The sequence below is a fragment of the Parasteatoda tepidariorum genome, chromosome 10, assembly GCF_982258835.1.
Source record: "Parasteatoda tepidariorum strain Cologne lab strain chromosome 10, Ptep-v5.0, whole genome shotgun sequence".
Taxonomy (NCBI): Eukaryota; Metazoa; Arthropoda; class Arachnida; order Araneae; family Theridiidae; genus Parasteatoda; species Parasteatoda tepidariorum.
In genome coordinates this window covers 17,511,550-17,535,477 of record NC_141764.1, presented here as the reverse complement: position 1 = coordinate 17,535,477, position 23,928 = coordinate 17,511,550, and the positions used below count along the sequence as shown (strand labels likewise).

At 25.0% G+C, this 23,928-nt stretch overlaps 2 long non-coding RNA genes across 2 annotated transcripts; both read right to left on the bottom strand.

The window, feature by feature from the left end:
* Positions 1-605: 605 nt before the first annotated feature.
* LOC139426298 (uncharacterized) lies at positions 606-9,717 on the bottom strand. Its single transcript, XR_011637521.2, has 3 exons — positions 8,623-9,717; positions 2,705-2,811; positions 606-754 (listed from the first exon to the last, which is right to left on the bottom strand). It is a non-coding gene; the product is annotated as an uncharacterized LOC139426298 (long non-coding RNA).
* A 7,253-nt stretch (positions 9,718-16,970) lies between these two features.
* On the bottom strand, positions 16,971-23,484 carry LOC139426297 (uncharacterized). The gene is made up of 3 exons (XR_011637520.2): positions 23,334-23,484; positions 22,381-22,506; positions 16,971-17,109 (listed from the first exon to the last, which is right to left on the bottom strand). It is a non-coding gene; the product is annotated as an uncharacterized LOC139426297 (long non-coding RNA).
* Positions 23,485-23,928: the final 444 nt, after the last annotated feature.

The window sequence follows — 23,928 nt, the reverse complement described above, 5'->3', positions numbered from 1 at the left end:
TCAGATATTTATAAAATATTTGGAATAATTAATTCTAGCTTAATAAGCTTTTGCTAGGCTAATAATTCAGTTTTTTTTTTTTTGCATGTTAGTTTTAATTCATGAATGTGCATATTTTTCTGATTTCGTCTGTATTTATTTCTTCAACTAATATCATTCATTCATAAAATTTTATATTTATCTTAAGCACATCTTTACTTAAATATAGTTGAAATGTAGAATTTTCAACTAAGAAGATAAATTATTAAATTTATGTTTTCTCCAAATATTGGACATTTTATATTAACTTCTTTAGTAATTGATGTTTATTTAAAACTAAACATTTCGAATAGTTATCACAGATTTAATGAATATGTAGAATTTGGATAAAATATTTAATTATTTTTAAGCCAGAAACAATTAGTGCTTCTTTAAGTTTGAAAACATTAAAATATTTTCGGCTATTTAAAATACTTTTTAACTAAGTAATTAAGGAAGTACTTCTTTAATATAAGCATTCAAGAAAACAAACATCCAAATATAAAAATAAACATTAATAATTTATTAAATTTCACGACTTGATTTTTTTTAATATAACACGTTCAATAGAGAAATAGATAGAACTATCAAAATTGTTTTCAATGAAAATATATTTATTTTAAGTTAAAGTTAAACAATAATAATAAAGTGCACTCAGATTTCATTATTTTCTTTTAAAAGTGCTATCACGTCTGTAATTTCAGAGCCATATTTCAATGGATTCCAAAATATTACCCTGAAATAGAAAAAAAAATCATTTAACGTAACCATTACAGTTTTATCAATTCTGATAATCATAATCAATTATAACAAACACTAATTACGATCAGTTGAAAAATCCATAAATAAAGTTTGACCGTTTAACTGATAAATCGATGAATCTAATAATAATAATAATCTAAAGATAAATTAACTGATAATAACAATGTATATCAAATTAAAATGAAAGATGAATTCATAAAATAAGTTGTTAGTGCTTTACAAGCAACTTATTTTATGAATTTATACTACACTTCAATGAAGGTATTGAAATAAAATATCTTCAATACCTTAGTATTTAAAGGAAAGTGAAATGTTTTGAATCTTTCAATAAATAATTGTAAGAAAGTGTTATTTACTAATTGTGTTTTCTGAATCCATAGTTTGTAATGAAAGTTTAATAACTATATAAAAATCTTTGAAACTTTACCAATTGACAACCCTTTTTATTAAAAATTAAAGAAAAGTATAATTATGTCTCAATTTGAGAAGAAAACTTTTTGAGTTGAAATTGAAATTTTATTACTTACTATTATTAACTTATTGAAATTGCAACATACACAGTTTAATTTATATGCTTTTAGTCATACATAGTAGATTAACTATATTTGATAATTAATTTCTTTTTGAAAGACGTACTGTAATAAAATGAACAAAATGAACAATAAACGTTTTTACCATTTTAGAAATTTTATACAAAACATTTTCATTAATTTTATCGAAATTTTCATGAATTTTCTTCCATATTTCCATTTAAAATTTAACGCTCATTAAATAAAAAAATATTATTTTAACATGCTTTTAAAACACGCTTTTATCACATAATTTAAATTAAAATTATAAAGCCTGTTTTCAAATTTCAAATTTTTCTTGTACCATTAAAAAAGTGTGAAAACTGAATTTTCTATCAATAAAATGAAGAAACTTATAAAACTACATTTTGCGAATCTGAGGGAATATTCTTTTGTGCACAGATTTGTGTTAAAGCTATCTAAAGTTCTTCTTATATTTCAAATACAGTATTATACGTAGATTAAACAGCAAGTACAAACAAGAAAATGTTAACAAAAAGAAATAAATAAATAAAATTCATAAAATTAAATAATGCATTGAAAATAAAATGTACTCAACCAATTTTTTTTTCTAAAATAGGGAGAGTGAAACAAAGTTTTAAACTACATGTAACAGTAAAAATATTTGTTCATGTATAATGTGGAAAAAAAAACTTTCAATTCATAAAACACTTCTACAGAGTTATTTTTCAAATAAAGGATACATTATAATAAGTTTATAATTGTTAGTAAATAAAATGATTAGATACATCAACCTTATAAATTTTTGCTTGTGGAAATTTGTACGTCTGTTATGATGAAATTAATCAATATCTAAAAAATAAAAAGAAATAAATTAAGAATGAGAAATTTTTGACGCAGCACAGGAAAATGTAAAACTGATTATTCTGGACAAATCCCGAATAATTTTTTGGTTTCTTTTGCTTTCTCTTTTTAAATTATGATAATAATACAATTTAATTGCTAAAAAATTTGTTTATACTCTTGAAATGGGCTTGATTATACTCTAGACATACTAAAACATGGGTTTTATAGAATAAAATGCATTACCTTTTCTTGTATAATTTAAAATATTTTTTTTTCCTTTTTCCAAATATTGCACTCTTTTTTTGTGAATATTTCAATCGCTTTTTTATATCACACACATTAATATTATATTCTTGACAGTGATTTACAAACTTAAAACCTCACTACATTTCTAGCGTTTCCTGAATTCTTATTCAAAGCAGAAAAAAATTTAAAATATGTTTGAAAATTGATAGAAAAAAGTTCAAAATATTTTAATTGGTAATAACATTCATTACAATATTTTGCTAGTTATTATTAAATAAGCTACATAGAACTGCAAGTTTTACCTTTTAAACTCGTTATTGAAAATGAAGCCGACTACAAATTAAATTCACATCTCTTCTATGCTTTTCAATCATTTGTGGCTTAGGGAACAATGAAGTAGATTTATTCCCTAAAAAAAAAGACAACATTTTTCTACAATAGATAAATTCATGACAAAAGAAATTTATATTTACTTTGTTTAATAGTTTTGATCAAAATTGAATTAAATCGAATTACAAGTTCCAAAAATTTATACAACAGAAAGAACCTCAAAAAAGTGTCTTGTACGTTTTTATTTATATTTTATCATTTTAGGGAACTTTAAAGTCTTAAATCTAATATTCGAATCATGCAATGTCTTAACTACATTCTTGAAAAAATTGGTTCGTATGCATTATGTCACTCAAATTTCACTCAAGTTTTCTGAAGTTTACAATAGTATTTTACTATCAATTTAATAACTATGATAATATGGTTTAAATTGGTAACGTATTAATGTTGAAGTAAATTTCATTGACAAAGCTAAATATACATGAAACTTTCTAACAATGTAAGTTGTCTTTAGTTTTCTCAAAACAGGCTAGTAATTTCATTTATTCATTTTTAAAAGATTTTGATGTACCAATTGTGTATAAATTCACACATGTCATTGTAACAATTCATACAAATGATGATCCTGAAACTGTTGAATCTTTACACATTTTTTATGACAGAATAATTGGTAATACCTAGATTTCTTAAATTTTCAAATCGTTACAAAACGTAAATTTTCAGATCATATCATTTATATTTTCAAATGTCTTTTTAACAATATAGAGTTTTATAGATTTTACTTGATTTAGGCCAGGGTAGTCTAAATTAAATTATTATCATGCATTTTTTAAATAGAAATAATTAAAAAGATTACTTATGTTAGAATTTTATGACATCGATACTCTGCTTTTTTTACTGCTTTATTAATTTAAACGCACCATCCTGAAAGTAGAAACAAATCTTGCTACATAATAGTTCTAAATATTTCTAAAAGAGAAAATTTATATTATTTATTATTGTATTTTATTTTATGACAAATCAAAAGTATTTTTGACTATATTATAATTTGTAAGAGTATTTCAGAGCGTGTAACTATTTCAGAGAATAATGAGTGGCAAGTGGATCATTTTTGTGTAAGCATGTATCAATTCTTAAAATTAAACTTTTTTTTCTGCCAAAATCACAAACACAATGAATAAATATGCTAAAAAAATAAAACTATGTTTTAACACTCAATACCATCACTGCCAAACAAATTAAGTTTTAAATTTTATCAGTTTTGTTGACTGAATGGAAGATAAAATTTGATTAAAGCAGATATTTCTTCGTTACACTGAAAAAATAGGTTCAAACTTTGCTCTAAAGTGTTTTCATACAGACAAAACAACATTAAATGTTTGATATCTTTAAAGAATATATTAGAAAGCGGATAAAAATGCATAGTTACGCACTCGCACGTTTTTAAGATACATGATTTTTTTTATTAGCAACAGAATTCGGAATTCAATTATTCATTAAACGAATTTATGAAGTTATTTTCTTCAAAACAATATTTAAATATATAAATTTTGATAATGAAACGTGTTTTTAAATGCATAACTATTTTTAAAGGGCTAATCAATTCCTTATTTGCTGCCATAACAATATTGAACTATAAAGCTCTAAATTGTGAACTCAACAATTCTGAAAACAAGGGAAAAGAAAACAATCTGCCTAAAAAAGTTTAAATTTTCCAAAAAGAAGTTTATTTTTTTTCTGACTGCGATTGGAGAACATGATCCACAATCACGGTGAAATTTAGATACAGTTAGAATAACTATATCTCATTATAAAAAGTTACAGTTAGAATAGCCAAACAGTTTGAATAACCATATCTAATTTTCATTTATAACGGTTTTTTAATACGCTGAGAATAAGAAAAAATGTCACAAGGAAGATCTTGTTGATACATTTTGTTTAAAAAAAAAAGGAAACAAGAATATAACGTTAGTTTTTTTTCTTTTTTTTGTAACTGTATTTAAGCAAGCCATAATATTGACGCAAATGAGAATAATATCTTCTTAATCACACAGCAAAAACTTTTAATAAGCATAAATGCACATAAAAAATTGAATATTTTTTCAAAATACTATCTAAAATACTGTGATTTTTTTTAAATTTCAAAAACTCAAAATCTATTGATTCGAAAAATATTTTAGGTGGATGTTAATAATTTTTAGCGGAATTAAAATTTGACTGTTTAAATTTTTTTTATCGATAATTAACTGGTGACATATTCGAGAACTTAACTTGAGTGAGAAGAACAAACATTTTCAGCAAAGACCGGAACATGACTTGGATGGAGCCGCATTGGTCGAGTATTAGTTCCGAAGGATTTTGATCCGAAAATTCCCACAACATATTCTTATTTCCCACAACAATAAATGTATTAAAAGTAATAAAATGATTTATTATATATTTGATACTAATCTCAACTAAATTTAAATCTTTGCAATAGTTTTTAATTAGTGACAGACTCGATTAAACCAAAGCAATGATGCTTATGATTTTTTAAATAAACACTTTAATTATAATTTTGTTTTTATTCTCCTAGAAGATGATGGGAAACTCGACGTTATAAAGTAAGTAAATTACATAACGTAATATAAGAAACGTAACATAAAGTAACATGAAGTAACTATTGAAGTTAACACACACATCCGTAAGTTACATTAATAAAATATTTAAAAGAATACTATTATGATTTTTTAATATTTAAAAACAAATTTGATTTTGGATCTAAATTCCAAAAATCTGAAACCCAATTCCAAATCGAAATACTTTTAAATTATTAATGTATTTGTTTTTTTAAAAAGCTTAATGTTTTTTTTAAAAAAAAGTAAGCCACATTTTGTTGAAAATACTGACATTATTCACATTTACTCGAAAGGAATATTGCGGAAATGAAGCCACTTAAATAAAAAGTACAATCAAGCGACGCTTGCCAGAAGCATTGTAATCATTGTTGCAAAAAGTAGTGCAACTTTATAGACAAAAAAAATAATTGCAACCAATAAGTAAAAGGCGAGCAAGAAATATTGCAATAAGTGCTTTACAGCATAAATTAACTTTCTGAACAACAAAATTTGCAAACACTAGGCATAAAGCATTCAAGAAAAATTACAGTTAAAGTTGTAAACAGTATGACTGAGCTTTGAGAATTACGAAAATTGCAAATGATAGCATAAAATAGGCAAAAAACAAAGCAACCGATGCTCGAGAAATGACAAAGATAAATATTTAAAAAAGTAAAACCGACAGTTTTTAATTAACCCTACACTATTTTGATTAAAGTATTCAGTCATAAGAAAGTACTGACTTGGTGAACAGCAAAAATTTTAACCAGCAAATGCAAAACATACAAGAAAACGTGAAATCAGAGTTGTAAGCAGTGTGTCTTAATTTTGAGAATAATGAAAATGTTCAACCAGCAGGTACGAAATATACAGGAAAACTTGAAATCGGAGCTGTAAACAGAATGTCTTAACCTTGAGAGCAGGAGAAATTGCAACAGGTAAGAACAAAACAGGCAAAAAAAAAAAAAAAAAAAAAAAAAAAAAAAGCAACTGATCCTCGAGGATTTACTAAATGAAGAAAAATAACACATACACTTTTGATTTTATTCTACACAAAATAATAAAAAAGATAAGCAAAGAGTAAAAATTAGCGTATATAAACCTTATTTGTGGATTTTACGTGACGTAGAACAATGTATGTTTGAGCAGTTTTTTTCCTTCTTTTCCTTTCTTTTTTTTTGTTTCTGTTTTTGCTTCTCAGGATAAATTATCCCTAAAATTAATGGCAGTAATTGATCTTATTATCAGCAATTATCTAGAATTGAGTAATTATCAACATAGATCTGAGGAATGTTTTATTTTGTCTTTCTTTATTTAGTTTTAAACCAACTTCAACCACACTCTCAATCAAACATCATCATGATAAGAGAAAAGTAATAGTAAAAAGAGTTGTATGAATAATAATTTAAAACCATTAACTGAACATTTAATTAACAATGAGAAATTTTCTCGTCAATATCATTGGAGGTTTAAAATGAGGTGTTTAAGGAAGTCGGGTGTTGAACCTTTAGATTTTACTACTCATAACATGAAGAAGAACACACATTAATATGATATATTTTATGAAGTCTGAAATTATTATCACACTTTCATAATATTCCCTTTTTATCACGTTCCAGGGTTATTCCTGTGTCAGTTACTCGGCAAATAATCGTAAAAGAGTGTTGCCGATATAAATACGCAAGCAAAGGTCGGACATCCTGTCTTATCATTTGCCTTCCTCGACGGCCACCAAAGAATATTGTTGAGAAAGCGTGAGTGATTTCTTTTAATTATAAATTTAAAAACTGTAATTTTGCAATTAAATGTTTCTTACTTAAGTATAAGGATTGAAAGTCTTTTATCTGTGTTTTAAACACAGTTTCTGCTTAATTAGTGGATCATAATTTAAAAAAAAATTACTTATGACTGTATTCAAACTTGTTGCAAATTCTGACTCAATTTGTAATTTATTTTTAATTTAAAAATCATATAGCGACTTTTATGCACGATATTATCATCAGGATTCGATCGAAAATATTGTTCAATTTACTTCCTTTTATGGTTTTTTTTTAAATACAGTTCTCAAATTCCAATTTAAACTGTCAAAAAAATTTTTATACATAATTTTGACATATTCTTTTAAATTTTATCAGTGTCAGCATTTTATGAGAGTCAGTTTGGTTTTACCACTGACTGCAGAAAAGTTCCAATTTGTTTGCCGACAGTGTGACTCCAGATGAAGTGCCGTTTTTGCTAACACACATATCTTTAGAATTGCGTTTTTGCTCGTTTTTTAATTCTAACTTATTATTTAAATTGCTTAAGGTAGTTCACATTTCATTTTGGATTTCGATTTGCGAAGCAAAATGCGTTAAGATAGTGTAATGATTTTCTGAATACAAATAAAAGGATAATGTATTATTGCTTAATGATGCTGATATTAAATTTTTTTCCATTTTGCGTTCTGTTTTAAAATTTTACTGATTTTTAAATTTTTTAAATAAAACATAAAGTTTTTTGGTTTAAAATAACTGTTATGTTCATGAATTAAAATAAAATATTTTTGAGCATAGTAAATATAAGGTAAAAGCATCTTACGTTAGAATTTAACATTATGATTTTTTTGAAACTTTGCAGTAAGTTCTATAATATTTATATTATATATTATATATATATATATATATATATATATATATATATATATATATATATATATATATATATATATATATATATATATATATATATATATATATATATATATATAATATATTATATATTATATATATATATATATATATATATATATATATATATATATATATATATATATATATATATATATATATATATATATATATATATATATATATATATATATATATATATATATATATATATATATATATATATATATATATATATATATATATATATATATTTATATATATATATATAGATAGATAGATATTTAACATTTTTCAAACTAAACAAAAAGTTCTTAGGTAGAAATTAATAAAAATTTCCAGTTTTTTTGCAGTGTTTCAGTTGATTTTCCTTTATTTTTATTTCTATATAAAAGCTATGTAATAACTGGCGTATTGATAATAGATTAATTTAAACTTTATTAGAATTTAAAAACTTACTTTTCAGTATTGTTATTCGCAATTTAAAACTTTGTTCAGTATTTTTATTCGTCTTCTGGGTTGTATCAAAATTAAATCGTATTTAGTTTTCGATGCCGAAATATCACGTTATAGATGATTCATCGATACAGATGAATTATTATATTTATATGTGAGAATGCTTACTTTTTATATATTCTTGCTGTTTTCGATAACTCGTAGCTGGCTCCTTTAGTTTTCTTCTGATAAATAATAAGTTCATTGATATTTTCAAAGCCAATTATGGAGGACGAGTAGTAGCAGTACAGCAATAAGATTTGGCAGATGATCGAAGGACTTTCAAATTCGTTCAGAGTTCATTTACTGATGATCATCAATAAAAATCATTCTATCATGATTCATTCAGAGACCTAATAACAAAACAAAATAAGCATTAGTATAAAAATATTTTCTTACAAAAGAAACTGTACTCTTTTAATCTGTGCAGAAAAATCATAATATAGCTCATAGATCGTCATAACTATATGATTTTACACAAAAGCTGACAAAAGTGTTTCTGAAAGTCTTAAAATAATACGTTCTTTTGTTTTTAAATACTTTTATCAGATCAATTTTTCTATGTTTATCCCATTTCTTAATTAATGAAATTCAATTTGTATAGCATGAGCTTCAGTTCCACCTTTCTCTAAACTTTAGAATGTTTTTGTTTCATTAAAAAAACCTGCTTTTTTATGTTATTAAGGAGGCTTAATGCTTGCTCCTCAAGGAAAATTTTCTCAAAATCATAATATTAAGGATGCTAAAGATTATTTTTCTGCAGATTTAATTGTAACTTAAAACTATTATCTTCTAACTCAAATCTGATATTGAATTAAATAGAAGTTTTCAATAGTTTTTACAGATCTGTTGTCATGCAAATTGTAAACTCTAAACGAAATATAATATTTTTAATTTCACTATGTATCAAAGTACCTGCCATGTATATAAATTATTAGCATTAACATTATTCATTTTTGTCATTAATTGTTTTTCGTGATTCGCTATAAATGTTCTAGATTCAAACAACAAACTCAAGTACAGTATATAGTAATTATTAATTTAGAATTAAGGAACTTCAGTGTAGGCTGCAATGTAGACAGTTTTAAATCAAGAATTTGCTACATAAAAAAAAATTTCATGCAAAAGTAATCAAAATTGTTTTTATCCTACAGTATACATTTTCAATTAACATGTATTTATACATACGGTATGCATATATTAGAAATAGATAAAACATTTATTATTCTCTAAAAAAAATTCTAAAATCTTGTTTTTAAATGAATCACTTAATTTCTTTCACCTTAATTTAAATAATGAATAAATCTATATTTTTTTTCTAAAATGTAAAATTTTTATTACTCGGCTGACCTTCCAATTTTTCTCATGAGGCATTCGATAATATTTTTATTATTAACCACAAATCGCTTAACAGTAAAATTAAAGAATAAACATTAAAAATAAAGCATTAAACTATATTTTTCTAAAACTTTAGCTTCATCTATGTTTTTAATGAAACTCTCCTTTTTTCATTTTCTACTTGGTAATGTTTATTGTAAATAATTAAATTTACTGATAAAGATAGTATACATTTACGTTCGAAAGTAAAGTGTACATTTACACCGGACGTGTATGTATAAGTATGCTCAACTTTTAGACATCAGTGTGATATTAATTATGTTTTAAGTGTTAATAAGCGAAAAGTATAAAAACTTTATAGTTACTTTTTAGGAAAGTTTTTAATTTTCAAAAATTTTTAAAAATTTAATTTTTAAATACTTTATTTCATTTATAAATGCATGGTAATCAATCACATTTCAAAAATGATAAATTTACAAAATTTCAAAATGCGATTTTAAGATATATGATTTGAATTGAAATCTATTAGATAATACTTAGTGTAATCATAGACGTATGATTAAAAGCTCTCAATACAAACCAAGTTATTTAAAAACTGAAAATATCGTAAAATAATTTTTCAAAAGTTCAAATTAATAAAAGTGAATATTTACTTTTAATTTCGTTTTTGTAAAAGAGTAGCTTAACATTTTCATTTTCAAATTCAGTTATTTGTGCCGAAAGTAAAAAAAAGTTATTTTTGCCGAATATTTCTTCATTACTTTTCAAGGAAACTTCGTGGTTTTATTTCTTAATATAAATAATCTCTGTAAATAAGTCTTATCTTTAAGGCTTTATTTGAATCATAAAACAAGATTCAAAGAAACCGCTCTTCTAACCACAGATATTTTTACCCTAGAATTATGCTATAAAAGATATAGATGTTTGTTTTTCGGATTTATGAAATATTATAACAACACACGATAAAAATAGAGCTTTAATTTATAAAATCTTGCTTTGAGTTGTAAATATTTATTGAGTTATAACTAGCTTTTCAAAATCAAAAATAAAACTAAAGTAACTAGTTGAATTTTTTTTCCTCATGTTTACTTATTTTACCAAATTTTTTACCAATTTTTTGCCAAAACCCGAATTGTTTTTCCGAATGAATTGAGTAGCGTCGTAATCCCACTCTCCATGATCAATTCTTTCGCTGTATTTAGTTATTTTATACAAGCATTTCATCACTAATTAAAGTGATTTTTGAACTCTGATGCATTTGAGAAAACCACTTGCTTGCTCATCATTTAACTTAGAGTATGGGAGTTTTCGAATATTTTTTTAATCTGATTTCATCGTATTTTAAAACAGTCAGCATTATATAACATGTTAGTTAAGGGTTAAATTTCTGCTGATGACTGATATCTTATTCGCTCTTAAGCTATTTATTATTGTTTTTAACAAATTATGTTAATTAATATACATGATTAAGCCTAACGCTTCGACGAAATTTTCACTTTTTGAAAGTAATATTTTCTCAATTTGACGAAATGTTCGTCTAGCTTAGGAAACGGTTCAGTCAAAATTTTGAAGAGCATTTTATGGATTTTGCTTTTTTTTTACACAGTGCTACCTAACACATAACTCACTCTGCAATATTTTAATTTGTTGAATGCTATATTTTGTGAAATGCGGCAATTTTTTCTTATTTTTGCTTCAATGTTTCATAAATTGTAATATACCACACATCATTGTACTACATATAACCTTTGTATTAAAACCTTGATAATTCAGGAAAAAAACGACTTATAAGGATTTTTTAAAACCATTGTATTTATATTACAAATTTTTAATTGCTAGATGCTTTTAAATTTAGATCCCTTAAATATACCTTTTCAAACCATTATCACATTTCAAATCTTTGCATAGGATCTAAATAGATTTTTACGACAGCTAATAAAATTATTTTCTTTTAAATTTGAAAACAGCTTTTAAAGTATGATATAGTCTTCAAATGGAATTTTTAAAGTTTTATGTACTAAAATTGCTTTTAACTTGAATACTCAGATTATTATAGTATACTGAGTTTTACAGAAACTTATGCTTCAAATTGAAAGCTACGCTTTATTTTGTTGAAAATAACCCAACCTAGATTGTAATATATTACTTTAATATAGATATCAAATTGTATTTCAGTATAATTGCCACTTCTAGCCGTCAACAATGTATATAACAGAAGGTTTCTTGCAATAGTCTATTCATTGCGTGTCCAGCAACTAGGCAAGGTCCAGCAGCAGACGCCATTGTATTTTTGTCCAATGCAATACTTTAAAAATTGAATATTGCTATAAAAAGTTTTGTTAATAGATATTTAAAAGCATTTAAGCATAATAAGTACTTCAAGCTGTCAACAATATGTATTGTTGAGAATTTACAATGCACATTGCATTTTCCAACGTCTCAATTTGTGAAATTCTTAAAAATAGCGTAGTCGCTGTAGAGTCGTTGTTGCACTACAAAGCAATTAGTAAATAGCTTTTTGGCAGAAGAAATAGGAGAAAAATGCCATAAATCTGTTGCAAGAGGAAAAGAAGGGAATCTTGGGAATCATTGGAGAACCTTATCGTATGACTGCAGCATTCTTTTGATTTATTTTGGGATTTTAAAAGGGATGCGGAGGATGAAAAATCCCTGAAATTTCTCCTCCCTCCTATCCTTTTGTTGACTCAGCAGCTTTTGGAAGAAACCCAAAGCTTTCTGGTAAAGTTACTTTGGCGTCAACTTCATGTGATTTATGTGTTGGGATGAAAAAATTTTTACGATGTCCTGGTAGGCGGGATTTCGATGATGCTGAGTCGTAAAGTATACCACATTCCTCATCCTCATTGGCTGATTCTCTCCGAACTTTCGCATCATTTATTGCCCCTTTCTAAGAATTCGGCATTTCCATTAGCTTCCATAGCTATGTAGAAATGCCGTAAAATCAGAAAATGTTAAGTAGAGAGTCTCCCTACTAACATATTTAAGTTTGAGTCAAAAAGAACTTTGACTTTCTAATAAATTTGTATATTTTGGTATCTTGAAGCAAAATAATCAGGCAAATATAAAAGACAGAACAAAATATAAATGACCGAACAACTATTTAAAATTGCACAATTTAAAATTAATAATATGTTGAATAAATACTGAAAATACGATCTCCGAAAAGAAGATAACTAAGATATTTAAATTTGATTCAACAAAATCGTTTTTTTTTAGAATTATAGTTTTTGGAAGCAAAGTACCCCAGTAATAACAACTATTTAGCATTGGTTCTAACTAGAATTGAAAAAATGTAAGAAACAAACTTGAATAATATAATTTTCAAAATATACTATCTAAAGTATTTAAAATAAACAGAGCAAGAATTTTATCTTTCCAAACAATTTGCCAACTCTAGTAATATGATTAAATTGTTTTCAGCAAAATTTTTAGCCAGAACAACTTTTTAGCATTGGTGAAATATGTAATAAATAAACCAATTGTATTTGACGGAAATTTACCCAGTAATCAAAATATGAAATCAAAGAAATACAAAGTTAATCACAGCATTAATGGATTAATGGAGATTTTTTTTTACTATAAACTAACTCAAAATATAAAGAATTAAGCATTCTTAAGAAATATTTAAGTTTAGTTATATAGTGAGATTTGAGATGAGATCAAATTTGAATTTCCACAGCTGTTTTTAACTTATCAATATGTATCAATAAAAAGTATATGTCCAATAATTACATGCAAAGAATACTAAAACTTTTTCCATTTCTTCTTTTCCTGCTATAGAGCTCATGCACTGATTTTTTCTAAGAAAAAGACGAAAGTTATTTAGACAACACTAAACAATGGCTTGAAGAAGTTTTAAGTAATGTCTGTAATTACGAATAACAAAAGTCTAACAAAAATCTACCTCAACAATGCTAAAAAAATATTATTTGGCATGTAGTATAAGGCAAGCGTATTATTATTAAATCTTATTGCTTTGCTGATTATAATTTTAACTGCGATAAGATAACGCTGTTGTTGTATTTCTATAGGTAGTAGATCTTCTGGATTGATTTTTTTTAACTTCAAGTTTAACAGCTGATAATTCTCGAACTAAGTATCGAATCTTATTTTTGTATTTTCTAGTTTCTAAGAGTTATAGTTAATGCGCAGAGAAACAAAATGCAACATGAAGCAAAAAAAAAAAGTTTGAAAGAAATTGTAAAAAAGCTTTTAAAACTGTAATAGCTTTTGAACAAATTAGGATTTCAAAAAAAATATATAAGTAAAATGTTAATTTCATAGTTTGCTGAACAATGATGTTAATTTCATAAGTAAAAATAAACTCTGTAGCTGCATTTTTGTGACCTACAGAGTGTTGTACTTTCATTACAAGTTTAACAGTTAATTAATTTCGAACTAACTATACTTTTTTTTATTCCTTCACACTTTCTGTACATATCCTCCACACCTTCCTAATTTCAAGTTTAGTTTATAGTTAGTTAAAAATTGAGCAAAATTAAACGCAATGTAATTAAAGCAGAAGTGGCGGCTCTTACGATTACTTAACATAGAGAAATTGGAATTTTTCTGTCCTTTTAATCACTTAAGGAAAAAGTCTTAAAAATAAAATAAAAAAAACTTTAAGTAATGTTATTTAAGTACAATTATTATTTTACTCTCCTACCCCGTAAAGACTGGTGATCCAAAAGAGCCATCTTTGCATTATTACATGTTATTGTTTAATATTGAAACACAACAACAATTGGCACTTTTCAGTTAGTTGACATTTTTCAGAGCAAGTTTAGAAAAAAATAATATTTTTTTTTGTTTGTCGAATGTGCGCAAATTTTCTAACTTTGTCTTACATAGAAAATCTTCCAAGTCAAATTTTATCATAACATTTATTGCTTCCCTTTGGACAGGTACAAAATAAAGTTTTTTTTATATAAAACTCAAAAAAGTAATTCGATCCTATTATAAAACATCAAATGTACATTAAAATAATAAATTTGAAATAATTAACCAGCAACAGGAGAGAAAATAAACAAAATATCTGCACTTTGATAAAGCTTTATTTTCCTAGAAAATATCAAATATAATGCAGAGCGCTGATTATCCGAACCCTTATTATCCGAACGTCCAATTATCCGAACTACGTCCGAATTCGCTTCTTTTCTTTCCTTCTTTTTTCTTCTTTTTTTTTTTTTTTTTTTAAAGTTTAAAATACTTTTTTTAACTTATCTACAATTTTGCTAAATTTAGAGGAATAAATAATATCCACTACATCTGAAGACCATATTTAATTTAAAACCTTTTTTAGCAGTTTTCTTATAGCAAGCAATGCATACATGTATTGTAGTTAGTTATACAGTTAAACCTACATACCCCTTTCAACAGAAAATTATCTACAATGGTTGGAATGAGGAAGGAGTTTAGGAATAGATATGTTCTGAAGTTCTACAATTAGGGGATGGGTAGTTGTTACTTATGGTTAATGATTAGTGATTACAGTGCTTGGAATCTTAAATCTTGGAATAAAATTCTTAAGAGTAAAATAAACGAAACTGATGTTTCTGAACCAGTAGATTTTCCTGATGTAAAGAGGTCATGCTATACAGCAGAAGAAATAGAAGACTGATGTCGAGACACTGAAAACGGCCCAGTATTTCAAATTTTAAATGAGGATGAAATTGTTGCTGAAATTTTGAATGAAAATCGGAACTCCGCAGACAGAAAAGTTGGTGGTCAAGTTCAAGATAGTGGACCTTCTCATATAGAAGCATGCAATTCATTGGATGTTGCAATGAATTGGCTAGAACGTCAAAATGATGTTGATCCAGTTCAGTTGATTTATTTGAAAAGAATAAGGGTTATGGCTGCTCAAAAAAGAGCATCTTCTTTGAAACAAAAGTCTTTGCTGGATTTCTTTTGCAATGGAAAATAAAGAAAAGTGTGGTAAAATCAGTAATTGATAAAAAAAAATTATAAAAAGCTGAAATATGATAAAAATAATTCAAAATGAAAAAAAAGTAAGAAAATAAATAAATGAAAAATATTTAAAAATTGAAAGAAAAATTTTTTTAAACACGCCAGAGCTATTTTAGATAGTACTGCCAGACCAAAGCCTGGTAAAAGTGCGAAGGGAAGTTAGTGCATAAATAATAATCATTTAAACTAGATTTTAAGCAACTTTCCAACTATCCGAACTTTTCATTATCCGAACCAAGTTCGGTCCCGACCAGTTCGGATAATCGGCGCGCTACTGTAATTTTATCTTATTTAAAACAGACAATTCAAAGTACTAATTTTTATGTCCATACGTTTAATACAAAAAAGCAGCAAGTAAATATGAATGCTTAAAAATGTTATTTGCATTTTTGTTTCAGTTATGAAAATTACTTAAAATCATGGGACATCAAAACTGCTAGTTTTTCTAAAATGATTAATATATTTTAATCATTGAGCAAACTGGATGAATATCAGTAATGTGACTATCAGTAATGTGATTTCGTGGTGATAATCAAACTGATATATTTTGGTAAATGAGAAAAACTATATCCTTTTTTACAAATCTCTTTAGTAAATAAACATTCATTTCAAAAAGATACTTGAAATTGTTTTTATTTCCCAGCGATAAATTTCTTTTAAATACATAAAATGTTTAACCGAGAAAAAGTTGAACTGTTTGGTGAAGTGTTACTGTTTTTGATAACCTACTACTAATTATGTTACGTTATACGTTACATTTATACTGTAAGTTTGAGAGCATTTTTGGTCTGAAAAGAAGTGGTTTTCATGTAAGCAAGGATATATTTTTTCGTATTGTACTTTCATCGTTCGGAGTTTCCAGAATGTTGATTGCTGATGAAAACTTATCGAGAAACAAGACTAAGAAAAAATTTAATGCAAAAATGTCACTTTGATGTTCAAAATGTGTCTGATCAACATGCTGTCCCATGCCCTTCAATAGAAATTTCAACTAGAATATTTTTAAGTGTTGACAGTTGAGACCAGTTTTTGTGGTTTTGCACTTATCAATATTAGCAAGCTGTTACTAATGAATAAAATATAATGTAATAATAATGAATAATGTTCAAAATTTCAAATACAATATTACACAATGTATACTTAACTTTGTCTTATATAAGCCTTTTGAAAATTCATGATTCAACAGTCAATTGCTTCAATTATTAACATTTTTTTTCTAAGAATATAGTATTTCAGTGCATTTTCCATAATTAAAAATGGCATCGTGTAAAAGTGGCGTACTGAACCCTAAAAAGAAAAAAAAATGTCATTCAATTTTAAAAAAAACCTTATTTGAAATATTTGCATAAACATATATTAATTACAGATAATTTTTTACTAGTGCAATAGTTTCAAGAACATGAATGAAAAACATGTCTACTTTAAAAATTATGTTTTGTCTAAATTATATGTGTTGCTAAATAGTTTAGCTACATGTGTCATTTTGTAGAGCATTTTTGCTCTTCAATATCACTGAGAATTAATTATCGTTCATTTTCTCCCTCTTCTTAGTTTGTCTAATGAAGCAATGCATCAGCATAATTTCTAAAAAAAAAAAATTTTTTTTTGTGACAAGGCTTTTTTAAATTAAAAATTATAAAATTCTGCAAATTCTAAAACCTTTTCATGGATAATACATTGTATGTAAATTAAATATTTTTATATGAAAATAACTTCATATATTTCTAAGAATTAGTTATTTCTTAAATAAATTGAGGAAGGAGTTTCAAAAAATTGTGATGGCATATCTTCGGATCATCATCAAGGATGTTTTCCTGACTGATGCCAATAGCCCATTGTGCATCTCTAGTGTGGAGTAAATAAACCTTAAATAAATATTTTTTTAATTTAAAATTATCAAGACAAAATTTCAGTCAAAAACTAAAAAAATTAATAAGAGTGGTAACTTAAATTGATTAAAAACAATGCTAAGCATAGTATTGTTGTAACCATGTTTTTTTAAGTGGATAGGTTTTTAAATATATGAATAAAAATAGTTTGTTAATACTTAAGAAACTATTTGTATTCAGATATTTAAAAACTAAATATTAACTGAAATGTTTAATTTTTTAGTACCTAAACACTCTATCTTTAAATAATTAATCGCTAATTTATTTAGATATTAATAGTTACCAAGTGTAGAGGAGATAATTCGAATTTCTATAGAAAAATCGGTAATTAGATTGCTTTCTTATAGTAATATGCAATATTAAATTTTTAATAATGAAAATATTCTTAGATGTAAATGAAAATTTCCATCCAAAAGCAAGCAAAATTTATTATTTAATTCATAGATATTAAAACTTAAATTATACTGAAAATTAAATTTATGGATCTTTAGGATTTAAATTTTTATTGCAGTTAGTTGTTAAATTTGTACTTAAAAAACAACAGTAAGAAGGGGATAAATTCAATGGATAATAAATCATGTTGAAATAATGGCAGTGATAAAAAAAGTAATAGTAAAGAGTGTGTTAATGGCGATTTCAAATCGTTAGATACTTATGATAGTCATGCATGAAATGCAACAAATATCGAAAGATGCCATTTAACGCTGTTTCAGGTTTTATACGCTTTTTCATTTGCATAGTCGTCCTATGGTAATGGTTGAGCGTCGAATAAGGTTTGTGCGTACTTTATGGCCACTCTCTTAAAATGCTCACTGCGAGTTGTCGGTATGTTGACGACCGCTTACACATTCGGAAATGGTTTAGTAAACTATGAAACACAAAGGTAGTAGTTGATGCTTGCACATGACTCTGATCAGGTAAATAATTCATTTTTTAAAAATTTATATGTAATGTATGTATGTAATATGTAAAATTCATTTTTTAAAAATTTGAATGTAATGTATGTATGTAATATATAAAATTCATTTTTTAGAAATTTATATGTGAAATCAAACATCGAATGTAAATAAATACTAGCAAATTTGACAGCAAATTTAATTTTAAAACTTAATAGCTATTAAACATTAATTTAATTGAAATAACTATCAATTGGAGTAAGTTGAATTGTGAAATAAAATTAATAGTTAGTAAAAGCATTTCTGTTCATCTTAATTATAAAAAAAATCTAGAATAAAAACTAATTTAAATGTCGTATAAGAAATTGAGTGGAAAAAAATTGTTGCAACATTTGAAACGAAATTAATTTTAAAATTACAAATGGAGCAAACTTAAATTTAATGTTAAATAACAATTAAAAAAATCCTTGTCACTGCCCATTAAAATTAAATAACAAATGAAGTTAACCTAATTTTGCTTAATTTAACTTAATTTATGTAAGTGACAAATGGAGCAAACTTAACTTTAGAGTTAGACAGTAAAATGAATAGTTTCCATTGTTCTATTAAAGTGAAATGACAAACAAAGCTAACTTATTTTTTTTAGTTAAATGAAAAATGATGAAAACATAATTTTAAAGCCTTATCGTCCCTTAATTTTAAAGCCAAATACCAATAAGAAGTGTTTCCATACTTAAAATTTTTATGTTTTTCTTACTTTTAAATGTATTTGGATCCTTGAAATTATCTTTATATCATATTCCATTTAAAACAAATGTTATTTTGAAATCATGCCGTTTAAAAAGAAATTTTTTCTCTAATTAAAAATAGAGGAAATATAGATATTTATATTCGGAATAATGGTACTTAAGCTTATGATCAAAATTGTCGGTAAAAGTTAATAAAGTTCAAAACAATAACATTCATTATGATTTTCGCTTATATAAACTAAGCTGATGTTTAAAAATATTTGTATTGGAAGTTTTGCAAAAACGTTCGATAGAAGTATTATTCATTCCAGTTGACTGAAAAAAAGGAAAATGTAAAAAAAATATCCTCAAGTTTTGTTAACTATAAGTAATTAAAATTTACACTAAGGAAATGTAGATTATTTTTAGCAACTTGACTTATTTCGAAAATAAAAAATTATTCTGAAATTACAATACTCTGAACATTTTGAACCCAGTGACTAATTTGACTATTAAGCACGTAGAGACTTTTTTGATTTAAACTTTTGGTCATTGCTTTAATTCGTAATTCGTTCATTTTTCGTTTTAAAACTCATAAAAAGAAAAAGACTTTAATTCTGAGGATGCTCTGAATAAATATATTTTAAAATGACAAATTATGTTCAATTTGAAAACGAAAACGTTTGCCATAATGTTAGAATATTTTACTGCCTAGTTAGAGTAGGGTATTACTTTTAAGGCAAATTTTTATTTAATTTAAAAGGGATATTTTTATATGGCACTGATAAATAAAACATGAGAAATTAAATAAATAGTTTTTGCTTTCTTTTTGTAAAGTTCCACAAAATACTTATCAATAGACAGTTAAACATTAAGGTATATATTTTATTGTTTCAATAAAATTTCATGATTTATTAATTATAATCTAATAAAAATAAATTGTTTTTAATAATGTATAAATGTTAAAAAATTTTTGAAGTGTTACACATACTGTCTTGATGTTTCTAAATATTATATTTAGCACCTAATTTAATCAATTTAATACTTTAATTTCGTATTTGAAATAAACAGCTAAATACAAATAATTAAATAAATAAAAACAATTAGAAAATATAAGCATACAAATCAATAAATACAGTAACTAAATTAAAAAAATTTTAAATAAAATTATATAAATGCATATATCGTTATTTTAAAAGAGACATAAATTACAGTGCACATTATTCTTCGCTTATGTAAGAAGTAAAATTTGAAGTTTTCCTCTTTTAAAAAATAATTATAACAAAATTATTTTTTCTTACTATTCCGAATATCTTTATTGTCTAAGTAAAAAATAATGAAGATAATTTACTAACTTATAGAATTTGTATTTTAAAATTGAAATAATTTTGCATTGCTGGAATAGAACCAGCGGAACTATCATTACATATTTACCGTTCAATAGCCTTTGACGCAGTCTGAAATCTTGAAATTTGAATGGTGGGCCCAGATACCCATTACTGTGTATAAAATTGTCACTTTTTTTAAATATTAACTCACCATTACTTTCTCTTTACAAAATATGGGTTTAACTTTGAGTCATAAAAATGTGGAAAATTCTTAAAATCTAACTGACGATGGTTCATCTTAAATTGTTCGAAAGTTTCAAGTTCATACCTTTCAAATCGGCAGTGAATTGTGGTTGCAGTAAATTTAAATTGTTTAATAAGTCTCAAGATTGCCATCAGTGTAGTAGCATCTTTATTTTGATATTATATGGAAATTTAATGTATCTTTTTGATTTTAAATGATTAAATTCATTTCATTTCATGTTTACATTGCAAAAGATTAAAGCAATTTAAAAGTATTTATGAAAAATTATTGCATATTATCTCAGACTCCTTAAAAAAAATTTATTTTTGAATCCATTATCGTGTTTTTGAACTATTTTGAGTTCATTGAGTTTATTTTAGAGTTTTTGTGTCAAAAGTAAAATATTTTTAGAAAATAACTTTGCTATTGAAGCTATAGGTAAAATTAACAAAAAAATTTTTATGTATAAATATATTGTTATCACGCAAAAAAATATACAAAATAGAGAAAATAGCAAATATTTGAAAAAATTAAGGAGAATATATTTCTAAAAATGTGCTTGTTTTTTAAACGAAATGTTTTTGTGATATAGTCATTAATTCTGATGCGCATGAAAATATGTGTTGTTTATAGATACAGAAAACAAAAATAAATAAAGTTACAACACCTAAAAAGTAAATATAAATATGTTTACATGAGCTGTAAATTTTTTTAGTTTACCTCAATAACAAAAATGGTGGCAGCTAGACACCAAATTTTTACAGTGTACATGATGTAATGTTCCGTTATTTTTTTTTCAAATTAGCCTTACAGTAAAAGCTACGATGGTTCAATAGTTAAAATCACTGATCTGTCATCGCGAAGAACTGGGGTTCGGTTCTCAAAAGTGACTTGAACCAACTACAGCTTGTGATCGGTGAGTACACTGTACAAAATTTCGGATAAAATTATGATAGATAGCACCGGCACTTTGTATGCATTATTCCTAAAGTCAATTTTTACCGTAAATAATTATACCGTAATTTTCACAGTAACATTTATTTAATTAGAGGGAATTTATGTTAATTATTGCTAAAAAAGTTAAGTCAATAAATTTTTGGTTCCGTAACATGTTGATCCTGAAGGTACATGTTGATCCATAGTTGATCGTGAAGGAGATTAAGGTGACTTACACACTAAGCTCACTGCATAGCCAAAATGATGATTTTTGTCACAAAATTGTGGAACCTTAACTTTCATGACCCCTTGGCCCACAACAGGAAGTCAAGGATGTATTAACTTTTTTACCTTTATAATATGCATGTTTATTTGCTACAACCAAAATAGAAAAAAAATAGTAAAGAAAAGCTTGAAAGTTACATAAACTTATTATTCCTGTCGGAATAGTACTTTTCAATAGTCGGAATTAAATCGGAATGCTTGAAATTTGCTTTTTCTTATTTGCAACAGAGATAAAATTTAGTTTTCACTTACTTTGATTTAAATTTCTCCTATTATGGTACACCATAACCATTGATCCAATTAACGACATCCAGTGTCAGAATGCTACTTGAAAAATGAATACAGCAGACGGAGAAAAGAACGAATATGCAAAATAATCTGTAAAATAAAACATGATTAAGTGATTTTGGGATTCAAAACCTAAAATTTCTTTAGATGTTTTGGACATTTTCTCGATAATAAGGTTTTCATTTGTTTATTTTTACTTCAACCATAACGAGATTTGAGATTTAGTTTTGCTTTTCCTGTATTGAACTTCAATAATGCTGTCTAATTAATGAAACATTGTTTGATTTGACACTTTTTCCAAAGTTCGGTGCGTTTATTTTCAAGAAAAAAACTTCAATTTCAAAGTTTAATATTTCGGAATTTTTATGATAATAGCAACAACTTCGAAATGAAATTTAAGTATGTATAATTTTTTTTTAAAATTGAAATTATCTTTATTACTTTCAGTTGCATCGCTGTTATAAGGTCTTTAAATAATTATTTCTTCTTAAATGCCTCACAAAAAATTATTGTTTACTTATCAAATCGTACAACAGTACAAAAAAATTAAAAAAAATCGATCTGAAAAAAAACTTTAAAATGTACTCCGAGATGAATGTGGGAATATATATATATATATATATATATATATATATATATATATATATATATATATATATATATATATATATATATATATATATATATATTATTCCCAACACTAAAAAATATTTAATATTGAGTTAAATAGTACTTATAGATATTATTTGAATATTAAGAAATGTTTTTATATTAAACAACAAGACACCACTGAAAATCAAAATAATGCATGGATATTTTAAAAAATTAATAAATTTATTCCGAAATAAATGATTACATATTATAATATCACACAAGCAATAATTATACAACACACAAGCAATATTTTTTTGAATCACCTGAACAAATTTTGTTTTCTGTGAAATTTTACTTCTTGCATAATCAGAAAATTTGGCATTTTTCTTCCATTCTATTTATAAGGGGAAAAAGCAAGCATCTGTAAAATAATAAATGTTTTACAGAATTCAAAATGTAAGAAATAAGACAAAATATATAAAAAGTGATGAAATGATAAGAATTTTTTCTTTTTCTCAGAAACTACGAATTCTTTCCATATAAAAATTGTACGTGTAAAATTATTACTAAATCATTATTAAATTCTTTCTATATTTCATAAAAAAATTCAAAATAACTTTGTCAAAACTAATTATATAGCAGATGCCTGATATTTTTTTTAAAATTTATGTTTGTTCTTGAAAACTATATTTCTTACTATATAAAAGCTCTATATTTCTTATAAAAAACAATCCTGATTTTATTAATCGTAGATTTTTACTTATATTTCAATTTTTATTTAAATTTTTATTTTTCATTTAAATTTCATTTTTATAGCAACTTTAATTTCTATTTCAATCTTAATTTTTATTTTAAAAATAAATTTTAACTAATTTCATTATTATTAGATAATAATAATCCACACATTGAATATGTTTA